We start from the raw sequence: 14,370 nt of genomic DNA, 5'->3' as shown, positions 1-14,370 counted from the left end.
GTATGCGTGTCAACGACCAGACTGATATGCACAAACGAGTTTGTAGATATAAATTGTGCGTGATGGTGCAGACCTACAAAATCTTCGTGTGAATTCATGTGGTAGTGATGGCGATCTCTGTGAGATGCAGATTGTGGAGAGGGACGAGGAAATGTTGAAGGTCTGAAGCGAATAGCAATGTGTAATCACCAGACATACTGAACCACAGTCATTCCATTCAACCTCCATCATGAGAATGTGTTCAGTTGAGTCGGCGAACAGAGTCAACAGGAACAGACATTCCATCCACATTCAGATTCAACATGACAACACCAGACGTGACTGACCAAAGGCTGATGATCGCGTCAATCATACAATCATCGACAGTCCGTTCGCACTGACCAACTTCACCTTCATCTCCGTCCCACTCCACATCTATATCTGCCTCTCATTTCTCTATTCCATTTCTTCACTTTCTCTCTCTCTCTCTCTCTCTCTCATTCAATTTCGACAGATCGATCACCAGCTTGCTGTATTGCGCGCTGTGCATCTGCATCGCTTTGTTCCTGTACATTGCACACTCCACATACTGTCTGTTCCGATACGAGACATGTGATGTCCGACTGACCAGAACTCTCATGTTTCGATCAATGACGTGTTGATTGGGACTTCTCCAGATTTTCACCCCATTCTCCAACTGAGCATTAGTCACTGGTGTGAATATCACGGACGAAAGGAGTGGTGTGAGTCGACAAGTCATTCACAATGTAGCGAGGTGGCAACTGGCCACAACGACCGGGAAACAGTGATTGTGTGAGGAGATATTTTGTAGTAGAAGTAGAAGTAGAAGTAGTAGTATTAGTATTAGTATTAGTAGTAGTAGTAGTACTAGTAGTAGTAGTACTAGTAGTAGTAGTAGTAGTAGTAGTAGTAGTACTAGTAGTAGTAGTAGTAGTAGTGGTGTTGGTGTCGATGTCGGTGTTGGTGTTGGTGTCGGGGATGTGATTGACTGGAATCGATTACGAGTGTATAAATGAGTATGTGTGTTAGTGCCGATGTTTTGCGTGTGTGCGAGTGGATGTGTGATGAGAGAGTGTTTTGTTGATGTTGTGGTGATGAACGTGTGAGTTGATTGTGTGTGAATGCGCGAATCGTGTCAGGATGGCCGAGTGGTTAAGGCGTTGGACTTGAAATCCAATGGGGTTTCCCGCGCAGGTTCGAACCCTGCTCCTGACGTAGCGGGCTTTTGTCCGACTCTACACTCCACCGTCTGAGACACCCACACTAGTTGAGTCTCCCACTCCGTCTGACACACTCTCATTGAATTCACACACACACGCACCCACACACACTCAAACTGTGTGCATCCTCACCACTCAATGTTCCCCTCACGACCACCATCGACTCTCAGTCGACGGACAACCACTCGTCCAAATACAACGACATTCGTCACCAACTACGAACATTCACTGTTCGTCGCTATCTCCTTCACTTGCTCAAGTGACACTGCTTCACTGATAACCGATCGAATTGGTGCACACTAACTGTACTCTATCGATCACTGAAAACACTGCTACACATGAAAACAACATACCCTCAACTGCACACAGATGCATGTCACCAGACACTGGCTCAGTGACCAGACCCGATGCAATCAGTAACTCGACCATGTCAGCTAACTCGTCATAGGTGTGTTCACAGCGACTTCCCCATCACCACTGTACACCCGAACAACAATATCACCTTGTTCATCTGCATCTCATCAAACATGTATGCGTGTCAACGACCAGACTGATATGCACAAGCGAGTTTGTAGATATAAATTGTGCGTGATGGTGCAGACCTACAAAATCTTCGTGTGAATTCATGTGGTAGTGATGGCGATCTCTGTGAGATGCAGATTGTGGAGAGGGACGAGGAAATTTTGATGGTCTCTAGGGTATAGATTATGTAGTTAAGCACGCACACACACACAAACTGTCTGCTTCGTGACAAATGCATATTCCCTTTGCTTTCATTAATGTCACTCTATCTCGTGATTATTATTCTTTTAAACATACTGACGCATATGAATATATCTTGATTTTTGTGTTCGCTTGCGTTTTAGTTTTCATTTTCCATGTTTTCCTTAAATATTTTTGTGTCATCTTTTTTTACTTTTTCCTTATGATTTCTGTGTTTAATTTCATAGATTTTATTGAAATTTTGCATATAGATAATGCTATATCTTATGGATTTTTTATCCTTGGTTCTTTGTTTTCACCTCGTCGCCAATTGTTATATCGCTCGGTGTTACTTCGCCTAATGTTATAACGGTTGGTTTTCCACGTTGACACGTATGGGACGTTAATTTACCTTAGACGATTATCTACACTAGATCTCTCCCAGTGTCTGTTCTACAGGACGTCAACACAACTAAGATCAAGAACACGTAATTAGCCTGACCACAACGTAAACATATTTCCACACCAAAAACCGACACAACCCAACAACAATGAACCACCAATAACAAGTGAGTAATGATAATAATACGGATAGGGGAATATATAACTCATCTGACACCTGTTAGACTGTCTACATGTCTGACTAAGCAGACAACCAATCATTATCATTCACACATCGATTAATAAATATTGTTTATTAATTTGTCTGTAGTTTTTATGTCATTCTATTTTACCGTAACTTCGCCTGGAGCCCTTCCGGTCCCAAGCCCGGATAAAGGAGGAGGGTTACGCATGGGGTTAGCGTCCCCATCCCGTAGAAAACTAACTCGCTAAGACACGCTAACCAGAAAAAATTATTCAAACCACTTAAACTCCGCCCTGGGAATCAGGTCTTCATTTAGAAGAGTCATAACGCCTCATGGTGAAAGCCGAGTTCCTTCGGAAGCCACGAGGCCGATGCCCCTTCTGACAACCAGAGCGACCATTTATTTAGGTACATGGAATGTTCGTACAATGTGGGACACCGGAAGAGCCTTCCAGATTGCTGCAGAAATGAAAAGATACAACCTAGAGGTACTTGGGATCAGTGAAACACATTGGACACAAGTTGGACAACAATGACTAACTACAGGAGAGCTCCTGTTATACTCCGGCCATGAAGAAGAAAATGCACAACATGCACAAGGAGTTGCATTGATGCTGTCCAAACAAGCGCAAAATGCGCTTATAGGATGGGAATCTCATGGACCAAGGATCATCATAGCCTCGTTTAAAACAAAGAAAGAGGGCATCTCAATGAACATCATCCAATGCTATGCGCCTACCAACGACTACAATGAAGACGCTAAAGATCAATTCTACAATAGGCTGCAGTCAATAGTCGAGAAGTGCCCAACAAAGGACCTGACCATTCTGATGGGAGATTTCAACGCCAAGGTTGGAACGGACAACACTGGATATGAAGATATTATGGGACGACACGGACTGGGAGAAAGAAACGAAAATGGTGAGAGATTTGCAAATCTATGTGCCTTCAATAAGCTGGTCACAGGCGGCACCATATTCCCACATAAACGCATACACAAAACCACATGGACTTCACCGGATCACTCTACACAAAACCAAATCGACCATATTTGCATCAACAAAACGTTCAGGAGGACTATAGAGGACGTGAGAACCAAGAGAGGAGCTGATATAGCATCAGATCATCACTTGCTGGTCGCCAAGATGAAATTGAAACTCAAGAAGCACTGGACAACGGGGCAGACAGTATCACAAAAGTTCAATACGGCCTTTCTCCAGGATACTAACAAACTCAACAAATTCAAGATAGTCCTCAGCAACAAGTTCCAGGCCTTTCATGATCTACTCAATGGAGAAGGAACTACTGTGGAGAGCAACTGGAAGGGGATAAAAGAGGCAATCACTTCAACATGTCATGAGGTTCTGGGTCACAAGAAGCACCACCACAAGGAATGGATCACTGTTGATACACTGGATAAGATTCAAGAAAGGAGGAACAAGAAGGCAGCGATCAATACCAGCCGAACAAGAGCAGAAAAAGCCAAGGCACAAGCTGAATACACGGAAATAAACAAACGAGTGAAGAGGAGCATCAGAACCGACAAACGTAAATATGTGGAAGATTTAGCAACGACGGCGGAAAAGGCTGAAAGAGAAGGAAACATGAGACAATTGTATGACACGACAAAGAAACTCTCTGGAAATCGCCGCAAACCAGAACGACCAGTGAAAAGCAAAGAAGGCAAGGTAATCACCAACATTGAAGAGCAACAAAACAGGTGGGTAGAACACTTCAAGGAACTCTTGAATCGACCAGCCCCACTGAACCCACCCAACATCGAAGCAGAACCCACGGACCTCCCAATCAATGTTGGCCCACCAACAATTGAAGAAATCAGCATGGCCATCAGACAAATCAAGAGTGGCAAAGCAGCAGGACCGGACAACATCCCAGCAGAGGCACTAAAAGCAGACGTAGCGGCAACTGCAAGGATACTCCACATTCTCTTCAATAAGATTTGGGATGAGGAACAAGTACTAACAGACTGGAAAGAAGGACTTCTGGTCAAAATACCAAAGAAGGGCGATCTGAGCAAGTGTGATAACTACAGGGGCATCACTCTTCTCTCAATACCAGGAAAAGTCTTCAACAGGGTATTGTTAAACAGGATGAAGGACTCCGCAGACTCTCAACTTCGAGACCGACAGGCAGGATTCCGTAAGGATCGGTTGTGTACAGACAAAATCACAACTCTACGGATCATTGTGGAACAATCAATTGAATGGAATTCATCACTCTACATCAACTTCATTGACTACGAAAAGGCATTTGATAGCGTGGACAGAACAACACTATGGAAACTTCTTCGACACTACGGCGTGCCTCAGAACATAGTCAATATCATACAGAACTCATATGATGGATTACACTGCAAAATTGTGCATGGAGGACAGTTGACAAAGTCGTTCGAAGTGAAAACCGGTGTTAGGCAAGGTTGTTTACTCTCACCCTTTCTCTTTCTCCTGGTGATCGACTGGATCATGAAGACGTCAACGTCTGAAGGGAAGCGCGGGATACAATGGACATCTAAGATGCAGTTGGATGATCTAGACTTCGCAGACGATCTGGCCCTTCTATCCCAAACGCAACAACAGATGCAGGAGAAGACGAACAGTGTGACAGCAGCCTCAGCAGCAATAGGTCTCAATATACACAAAGGGAAAGCAAGATTCTCCGATACAACACAGAATGCACCAATCCAGTCACAATTGACGGAGAAGATTTGGAAGATGTAAAAACCTCTACATATCTGGGCAGCATCATTGATGAACAGGGTGGATCTGATGCAGATGTGAAAGCGCGGATCGGTAAAGCAAGAGCAGCATATTCACAACTGAGGAACATCTGGAACTCAAAGCAACTGTCAACCAACACCAAGGTCAGGATTTTCAATACAAATGTCAAGACAGTTCTACTATATGGGGCAGAAACCTGGAGAACTACAAAAGCCATCATCCAGAAAATACAGGTGTTTATAAACAGTTGTCTACGCAAAATACTTCAGATCCATTGGCCGGACGCTATTAGCAACAACGTACTGTGGGAGAGAACAAACCAGATCCCAGTGGAGGAAGAAATCAGGAAGAAGCGCTGGAAGTGGATAGGACACACATTGAGGAAAGCACCCAACTGCGTCACAAGGCAAGCCCTCACATGGAATCCTGAAGGTCAAAGGAAAAGAGGAAGATCAAAGAACACATTACGCCGGGAAATGGAGACAGATATGAGAAAAATGAACCAGAATTGGATGGAACTAGAAAAGAAGGCGGAGGACAGAGTGGGTTGGAGAATGCTGGTCAGCGGCCTATGCTCCATTGGGAGTAACAGGCGTAAGTAAGTAAGTAATGTTTCATCTAGATAATAAAATGTTAGGCAACCGGGTGGATTTCCGAAAACTTTCTGTGCATTCATTTTCCGGTACACCAATGTCAATTCACACTTGATTAATAGTGGTTATAACCTTATGATAAATGAATATTAATTTACAGATTTAAATCACTGACAGACTACTACAAAAATAACACAATGGTCAATAATTGAGAGATGATAATAGAAATAACAAACAAGAAATCAATCGTTGAATCAATAAAGGAACAACAGAGGAAAAATGGTAAACAGAACAGAGAAGACAAAAATCACACTAATAACACACGGTTTAAATAAGGCACCATAATGAAACGAAGATGTTGATACGGAAGGATAAATGTATATATTAAGTATGGGTGTGTGTGTGTGTGTGTGTGTGTGTGTAAGTTTGAGCAAACAGGGGGAAAAACGGATGTTGGCAATAAGGCGCTTTATATCACATTATATTTATAAATATCATTGTTAAATTGAGTAATCACATTCGATAAACAAAACTAGGGAACAATCATTAAGAATGAGAATTACTGAGTGAATTTTATTACAAATTTTGTGTACACAATAATAATGAAATTAAAATAAACAAGTAGATCAAGAGAAATCAAAGGATGAAGAATCATCAACACCGTGAGTTTGTCGTCCTGGAGTCGGTGTCACTGGTGTAGTCGCTACACTACCAGATGTTTTAGTCTGAAAGCAAAACCGAGGAAATAAATAAGTCAATAACAATAACGATAACAAAAGAATAGCTGAGTAATTCAATGACTTTTGGGGTGGAGAAATAAAAATAAAGGTTGAATCGGTGAATTTTACTTTAAAAAAATTAAACGTAAAACTTATCCCAAGTTTTACATTATCAACCGATTTGGGTTAAATAACAATAGAAAACAAGGAAGTACTAAAGAGGTATTTTGTTGTAGTATGAAACTCCTAAACAGTGAATATCCACGACCCCATAAGAGATTGGATTCAGAACCACCGGGTCTTGTAGCAAGTGCTTAACCTGAATAACATTGGTTCAGTAGGAAATAACTTCTTGTGGGGTCATTAGTTCACGATGCTAAGGAGTCACGCAGTAAGACAACACAACTGTCCAGTGTTCTTTTTGATCTTTAGTCTTTGTCTAATCAAAGTCGGTTTGTGTTGAGAAAACTTAAAATTGACTATTTTCATAACACCCGATAATAACAATGAAGCGTACTCATTATAAGGCTGATATAAAAACACTGTTTTAATGTTATTCCTCATAAGAGTGAATCGTATTCATAACACTTGTATTTACTCTGAACTAGTTCAACGTTATTCATTCATATGTAATGATAAAACGAGATCATCCTTACTTACTTACTTACACCTGTTACTCCTCGTGAAGGAGCATAGGTCGCTCACCAGCATTGTCCATCCAACCCTGTCCTGGGCAATCCTTTCCAGCTCCTTCCAGTTGTAATTCATCCTTTTCATATCTGCTTCTATTATCCGACGTAATGTGTTCTTTGGCCTTCCTCTTTTCCGCTTCCCTTCAGGATTCCAAGTTAGAGCTTGCCTCGTGATGCAGTTTGACGATTTGCGTAATGTATGTCCTATCCATTTCCATCGTCTTTTCCTAATTTCCTCTTCAGCTGGAAGTTGGTTTGTTCTCTCCCACAGAAGGCCGTTGCTGATGGTATCCGGCCAATGGATGTTGAGTATCTTGCGTAGACAGCTATTTATAAATACTTGTACCTTCTTGATTGTGGTTGTTGTAGTTCTCCAAGTTTCAGCTCCATACAGTAGAATTGCCTTGACGTTCGTATTGAAGATTCTCACTTTGATATTGGTTGAAAGTTGTTTTGAGTTCCATATGTTCTTCAATTGTAGGAATGCGGCCCTTGCTTTGCCAATCCTCGCCTTTACGTCTGCATCTGAACCTCCATGTCTATCGACGATGCTTCCCAGACATGTGAAGGATTCTACATCTTCCAGAGTTTCGCCATCAAGGGTGATTGGATTGCTGTTCTCCGCTTTGAATTTGAGGACCTTTGTTTTCCCTTTGTGTATGCTGAGGCCTACTGATGCAGAGACTGCTGCTACATTGGCTGTCTTTATCTGAATCTGTTCACGTGTACGTGATAGGAGGGCTAGGTCATCTGCGAAGTCCAGATCGTCTAATTGATTCTGAGCTGTCCATTGTATTCCGTGTTTTCCTTCAGATGTCGAGGTCTTCATAATCCAGTCGACCACCAGAAGAAAGAGGAAGGGAGAGAGTAAACAGCCTTGTCTGACTCCGGTCCTTACTTGGAATGCATCTGTCAGCTGTCCTCCATGCACTACTTTGCACTGTAGTCCGTCGTATGAGTTCCGGATAATATTGACAATCTTCTCAGGAACTCCGTAGTGTCGAAGAAGTTTCCATAATGTCCTCCTATCTACACTGTCGAATGCCTTTTCATAATCAATGAAGTTGATGTATAGTGACGAGTTCCACTCAACTGATTGTTCGACGATGATCCGTAGTGTTGCAATTTGGTCTGTGCACGACCGATCCTTTCGGAATCCAGCTTGTTGATCTCGAAGTTGGGCATCTACTGCATCCTTCATCCGGTTCAGCAACACCCTGTTGAAGACTTTCCCTGGTATTGACAGTAGTGTAATGCCTCTGTAGTTTTCACATTTGCTCAGATCTCCTTTCTTTGGAATCTTGATGAGGTGTCCTTCTTTCCAGTCCATTGGCACTTGTTCCTCCTCCCAAATCTTTTTGAATAGAGGGTAAAGCATGCTTGTGGTTACTTCGACGTCTGATTTCAGTGCTTCAGCTGGTATGTTGTCGGGTCCTGCTGCTTTCCCGTTCTTGATTTGTCTGACGGCCATTCTAATTTCTTCCGTCGTTGGTGGGTTGACATCTATAGGAAGATCTGTGTGTGCTGCTTCGATGTTCGGTGGATTCATTGGAGCCGGCCTATTCAGGAGTTCCTCGAAGTATTCTACCCATCTGTTTCGCTGTTGTTGAATTTCAGTGATTGGCTTGCCTTCTTTGTCTTTGACCGGCCTCTCTGGTTTACTGTATTTCCCTGATAGTTTCTTCGTTGTATCGTAGAGCTGTTTCATATTTCCTTCTCTAGCAGCTTTTTCTGCCGTCGTTGCTAATTCTTCCACGTATTTCTTCCTGTCGGCTCTAATGCTCCTCTTCACTTGCTTGTTTGCTTCTATGTATTCAGCTTGTGCTTGGACTTTCTCTGCTCGTGTTCGGCTGTTGTTAATTGCTGTCTTCTTGTTCTTCCTTTCTTTGATCTTGTCCAGTGTTTCTATAGAGATCCATTCCTTATGATGGTGTTTCTTTAGGCCCAGAACCTCTTGACACGTTGAAGTCAATGTTTCTTTGATGCCTTTCCAGTTGTCCTCCATGGTAGTTTCTTCTTCCTTCAGTAGATCTTGAAAGGCTTGGAATCTGTTGTTGAGAGCTATCTTGAATTCATTGAGTTTGTCAGTATCTCGAAGGAAGGCTGTATTGAACCTTTGTATTACTGTTTGTCCAGTTGTCCAGTTCTTTTTTAGCTTCAGTTTTAAGTTGGCTACAACTAGGTGGTGATCTGAAGCCATGTCAGCACCTCTCCTGGTTCTCACATCTTCCATTGTCCTTCGGAATTTTTTTGATGCAAATATGGTCTATCTGGTTCTCTGTAGTGTGGTCCGGTGAGATCCATGTAGCCTTGTGTATACGTTTGTGTGGAAATATTGTGCCTCCTATGACTAATTTGTTGAATGCACACAAATTTGCAAATCTTTCTCCATTTTCGTTTCTCTCTCCCAGTCCATGTCGTCCCATAATATCTTCATATCCAGTGTTGTCTATTCCGACCTTGGCATTTAGATCTCCCATCAGAATGGTGAGGTCCTTTCTTGAGCATTTCTCTATGATTGACTGCAGCCGCTCGTAGAATTGATCTTTAATGTCGCCGTTGCTATCATTGGTGGGTGCATAACATTGGATAATATTCATTAAGATCCCCTCCTTCTTTGTTTTGAATGATGCTTTGATGATTCTGGATCCGTGGGATTCCCATCCTACAAGTGCATTTCGTGCTACTTTGGACAGCATTAGAGCAACTCCCTGTGTGTGTGGAGCATTTTCCTCTTCGTGACCGGAGTATAGCAGCATCTCTCCCGTAGCTAGCCTTTTCTGTCCAGCTTGGGTCCAGTGGGTTTCGCTGATTCCCAGTACTGCCAAGTTGTATCTCCTCATTTCCGTTGCTATTTGGCTGGTCTTCCCGGTTTCCCACATTGTTCTAACGTTCCATGTACCTATAAAAATTTTTGCTCTGGTTGTTAGAAGGGACATCGGCCTCGTGGCTTCCGAAGGAATTCGGCTTTCACCATGAAGCGTCATAATTCTTCTAAATGAAGACCTTCTAACTCTCAGGGCAGAGTTAAAATGGTTTGAATTATTTTTTCTGGTAAGCGTTTTTTTAGCGAGTTAGTTTTCTACGGGATGGGGACGCTAACCCCATGCCCAACCCTCCTCCTTTACCCGGGCTTGGGACCGGCAGTAACTCTAGAAGAGCTACAGGCGGAGTTGAGATCATCCTTAGTGAGAGATTACCTAAACAAACATACTTATTATGGTGGATTGTGTTGAACAAGATTCTTGATAGCAAAGCTACATAAATATATATTGTTTGTGGTTTTAAACCGGTTGTTAGTCAATTTTTCTCCTTTAAGCTCAAATCATCACCCCACCCACATTTAGTATTCGTCATAACCTTCTCTACTGTCAATAATCTGCATACACGTGATATATGATCATATATAGAGAGAGAGTTGTCCATCATTATCATCTTTTTGAGTGGTATGACATTAACAATCTCACCATTTTTCCAAATGACCTTAATATAACTAAACATACAACTTAATCCTTATTTCTCAACCCTTACCTTACTAGCCATACTGACTTTTCTTCAAAAAAATCATATTTCCTATTAGATGACCTTCAGTGATGTGAGAGATTTGACTGATATTATATATGGACACGTTACTTGGTTTTATTATGCTGGAGAGATAACTCTATGATTTGTGACTAACATTGTGTGAAGTTGGATTTTTATCACAGGATGATGTCAGTATAATCAAACTCCCCATTTAGACATTTAGTTCAAAGGCGGTTAGAGCAAAAAAATACATCAGCTGAAAATTCAATGAAAACCAAAAATAGACAGTTAGTTCATTCTTGAATGAAACTTTCAAGTTATGAGTAACAATGACTCTACCAGGAATTGTCAGATCCATGTCTCGAGGTGAGGATGATGCCATTGAGACATAATTTGACAGCCTACAATTCCTTAACTCTAGTTAATTCATGATTCCTCCAGATAATCATTCAATGGTATCATAGTTTCTAAATGGAAGTTTTCGAATTATTTACCAAGTTAGACACTATCATCACTAGTACGTATTATAAGTTTGTATACTTTGAATGTTTTTCTGGTTAGAATTTGTTTTTAGCAAGGTTAGTATTTTGAATTGCTCAAGGTAAAAGGAAAATGCGGCAGATCAATGAACAAAACATGGGAACAGTTAGAAAGGAGGGTGCTCAGGACAGAGTTGACTGAAGATCCCTTATCGGCGGCTTATCCTCTATGATGAGCAACAGACGTAAGTAATACTTTAAATTTCAGTTTAAAATTTTAACTGTGAGGTTTACTGATACCATTTCCAATTGTTTATAACAAAGTAGACAATGTAGTGTGGTATCCAGCTTGAAACTTAAATGATGAAAGTCGAATATAAGTAGTCATAAGTGAACTTGAAATTTATAAAAGTTTAAAAGCTATAAAAAAGTTTATGTAGTTTAGTGAAGAAAAAAACAGAAGACATATTAGGAATATGATTCAATAACTTCAGTGGATTCTAAAAGCTAAAAACTCATTGATCCAAAACTCAGTATATCTGGCAGAGACTTCAGGTTCATTTATTCCACACCGATAAGTCTTCTAATTGAACACAGGTTCGGTTTCCTAAGCTCTTAGAATAGGACCAGAATAAATCTACACGACAACTTGAACAAGAGAGAAAAAACCAGTAGTGTGAAAAGAACGCTTCACAACAAGGTTAGTTTATGTACATAAAATAGAGGGTGTTTACAGTATTTCAGATGGCCTTGGGTATCTAGAAGATTCCGGAATCATACTAAACATTGTAGCAGGATAGGTAATCATCTAATCAGAAATGTGATACGTGACTCTTCACTTTCTAGATGTATTTGAGAGACTTCTATTCAATTCTGATTGGATGAAATGTTTCTCACTGTTTTCAGGGCCCTTCTCGGCGTTTTCGAGTAATACTCTTTGTCTACCCTACAGTATTCGTTAAAAGAGAATTTAGTGCAGTAAACATACGGCACACCTTTCGTAGTGAATTTAAGAGAATAAAATGGAATATGTAATTCCAATTAGCTTTATATAAATGTTATTACTAAAACCCACTTGGAATGTGTGAATTCCATGTTCAATGATGAAATGTACAGGACAAAGGGATAGAATAGCAATGAGTCCATCACTAGGTCCCGTATTCGTTGGTATTTTTCTGTTTAACCTATAGAAAATGGTCCACTCAAACAGTTTATCCCAAAGTTTTCATTTTGTTATGTGTGATTGACATATCCATCCTTTGTAATCATATCACAGAATAGCTAAAAGTTCATTGACAATTTAGTGCAGTACACCCGGCTATTAAGTTCATAAAAGAAGAAGAACATTATTATTATTATCACTATCATTATTATTATTATTAGCTTTATTCAATATCATATTTTTGGTACAATATAGAATTCTCAGCGTAAAGTATTTCAACATGTTTCCGTTTCTTTCTTCTTGGTCGGTCCTGGCGATAAATATCGAGTGATCGCCAGCTTGATGTTAGTAGTTCAGTAAATGAACATCTGAATAATGTTCATTCTTTTCGTTGTATATTGCCAGCAACCACATTGTTTCTTATTGAGTTTTTTGTAACTTTGATAACGAAAGGTTGTACACTTTTCAGAAACGCAGCAGAATAGATCATGCGATTAATAAACATAATGATATATTAAAACAAACAAAAATAGATAACTTGTTGAAATATCTAGATGGCAGGAACAGATAGCCCAGATGCTCAAACAGGCCGCCCTATTAAAGGTAGGATAACATTTTAAGCTGTTCTCCTAACTGACAAAGTTGAATAATATTGTATTTAAACGAGAAAAATACATACAGAAAAAAATATCCATCGCTTAAGTTTTTTTATCGCTGCAGTACAAAAGAAAATTGGCAGAAACATAGAATAACAACCACATGCTCTTCTCAGACTTCTGACGAGGAACTGAACGTCATGGATAATACTATCAGGGGAAAATTTATATCCTGAAAAGTTTCGAAACATATTACGTATTTCTCTGATCAAACGTATGATTTGATTTGCGATTAAATTATCTTTCTGTTTGTTATATCCGAGTGAAGATTAAATTATGGGTAACTTTTGAGAACTATTTATGGACTAATATTATACATATTCTTATTATATAACTGTTGAAAAGCTAAACTATTGGTTACTGTTATGTGATTTACTATTCTCAAGTTATTCTCAATCTATTAGTCACAGTTTCTTACAATCACAGCCACTTTTTGTCATGATCTTGTACAATTGTTATTTTTTATTTTATGGTATGATGTGGTCTGGTTTGTTTTATATAAACCAGGTATGTTTGAAATAAATGATTCATATAGCGTAACCTGATATTGGTGTTCTGGGCTAAACAGGCAGGGCTAGGCAGGAAAGAGGACCAATTAGAACTCTAGGCGGCTCATGCCGGTTAATCCGTCATTGATTTGGCACAGTGCTAAGATTGTATAAGTCGTATTCAGATCGGCGACTAAATCAGGTGACAATTAGCCGGGCAGAAGTCACAACACTGTTGTCCAGTATTATTTACATTTATTCTAATCATTAATTTCGCAGTCCCAATAAACGTCCAAATTTATTCAAGTTAACATTACATAATGGTCGTTTTAACATCAAATCTAGTTTAATAATGATCTTAAATTCAAACTCTATATTTACCTTAAATTAGTACAGGACTACATTTACAAGCATAGACATTCTTTCTTCATATTATGTTTCAATACAAAGTGTTTTTATGTTTCTTACATTGTTAAACAAGTCATGTATTTTCAGTGGTACAATTTGACAAGTAATTTACTGAGAGTAACTATCCTATCAGATATATCGTATGTAACCAGGAGTTTTTAACTGTTTGATTTATCTGAAAGCAGCTTTGGTTTATGTAAAATAATTCCATAAATTCTTTCCTTAATTTTGTGATCAAATTAGAAGGTAACACACTGGATAAGGATAAATTTACAACGAACTATCGACCAAATCACAAGTTCTACCCTGAATGACTCAGTTGAATTTCCTATTGTTTGCCCTAGTATCTAACTGACCAGTCCATACATCTAAAGTTGAGTTATGATTGGTCGACTGTTTTAT

Source organism: Schistosoma haematobium, chromosome 3 (assembly GCF_000699445.3).
Source record: "Schistosoma haematobium chromosome 3, whole genome shotgun sequence".
Lineage (NCBI taxonomy): Eukaryota > Metazoa > Platyhelminthes > Trematoda > Strigeidida > Schistosomatidae > Schistosoma > Schistosoma haematobium.
Note: the sequence above shows the minus strand (reverse complement) of the source record.